We start from the raw sequence: 1,744 nt of genomic DNA on the forward strand, positions 1-1,744 counted from the left end.
AATACCACTCAGGACATAGGCATGGGCAAGGACTTCATGACTAAAACACCAAAAGCAATGGCAACAAAAGCCAAAATAGACAAATGGGATCTAATTAAACTAAAGAGCTTCCACACAGCAAAAGAAACTACCATCAGAGTGAACAGGCAACCTACAGAATGGGAGAACATTTTTGCAATCTATCCATCTGACAAAGGGCTAATATCCAGAATCTACAAAGAACTTAAACAAATGTACAAGAAAAAAACAAACAACCCCATCAAAAAGTGGGCAAAGGATATGAACAGACACTTCTCAAAAGAAGACATTTATGCAGCCAACAGATACATGAAAAAAGGCTCATCATCACTGGCCATTAGAGAAATGCAAATCAAAATCACAATGAGATACCATCTCACACCAGTTAGAATGGCGATCATTAAAAAGACAGGAAACAACAGATGCTGGAGAAGATGTGGAGAATTAGGAATGCTTTTACACTGTTGGTGGGAGTGTAAATTAGTTCAACCATTGTGGAAGACAGTGTGGTGATTCCTCAAGGATCTAGAACTAGAAATACCATTTGACCCAGCAATCCCATTACTGGGCATATGCCCAAAGGATTATAAATCATTCTATGATAAAGACACATGCCCACGTATGTTTACTGTGGCACTATTCATAATAGCAAAGACTTGGAACCAACCCAAATGTCCATCAATGATAGACTGGATTAAGAAAATGTGGTACATATACACCATGGAATACTATGCAGTCATAAAAAAGGATGAGTTCATGTCTTTGCAGGGACATGGATGAAGCTGGAAACCATCATTCTAAGCAAACTATCCTAAGGACAGAAAACCAACACCACATGTTCTCACTCATAGGTGGGCGTTGAACAATGAGAACACGTGGACACAGGGCAGGGAACATCACACACCAGGGCCTGTTGAGGGGTGGGGGGCTGGAGGAGAGATAGCATTAGAAGAAATACCTAATGTAGATGACGATTTGATGGGTGCAGCAAACCAACATGGCACATATATACCTATGTAACAAACCTGCACGTTGTGCACTTGTACCCTAGAATTTAAAGTAGAATAATTTTAAAAAAGATTTTTAAAAGGCAGTAGAGTGTGCACTTCAGCAGCACATATACTAAAATTGGAATGGTACAGAAAAGATTAGCATAGCCCCTACTGGGCCCATCTGGGTGTGATGGCTCATACTTGTAATCCCAGCACCTTGGAAGGCTCAGCAGGGAGGATCACTTGAGCTCAGGAGTTTGAGACCAGCCTGGCAATATAGTGGGACCCCATTTCCACAAAAAAAGAAAACATTAGTGGGGCATGGTGATGTGAGCCTATAGTTCCAGCTGCTTGAGAGGCTGAGGTGGGAGGATGGCTTGAGCCCAAGAGGTCATACTGTAGTAAGCTATGATCACACCAGCTTAGGTGACAGGGTAAGACCTTGTCTCAAAAAAAAAAAAAAAAAAAAAAGGTGTATGGGGCGGTTGTAGGTCTGAAGAAAGGGGCTCCAAGCACAATAGAAGTATTAGGCAAAGGGGCAGAAGAAAGGACAAGGGTAGATGGAGGTCAATCTGTGGAAGCAATGACAGGAAATCAATAGACGCTTTTATTTCCTCTGTAAACCACGAGATCACCTGCTGAGAGGAAGCGGGAAGGTGCTGTGGTAGGAGGTCAGAAGAGTTTGGAGAAGGTTTGAGATGGCTGCATTCAAAGGGGAAAATAAAGAGATTAAG

General features: G+C 42.0%; 1 pseudogene; it reads left to right on the forward strand.

Annotated features, from left to right (window-relative positions):
• The first annotated feature begins 1,118 nt into the window (after nucleotides 1–1,118).
• Nucleotides 1,119–1,215, forward strand: LOC111545403 (annotated as a pseudogene).
• The last annotated feature ends 529 nt before the right edge of the window (nucleotides 1,216–1,744 follow it).

Source organism: Piliocolobus tephrosceles, chromosome 2 (genome assembly GCF_002776525.5).
Source record: "Piliocolobus tephrosceles isolate RC106 chromosome 2, ASM277652v3, whole genome shotgun sequence".
In the NCBI taxonomy this organism is placed as follows: domain Eukaryota; kingdom Metazoa; phylum Chordata; class Mammalia; order Primates; family Cercopithecidae; genus Piliocolobus; species Piliocolobus tephrosceles.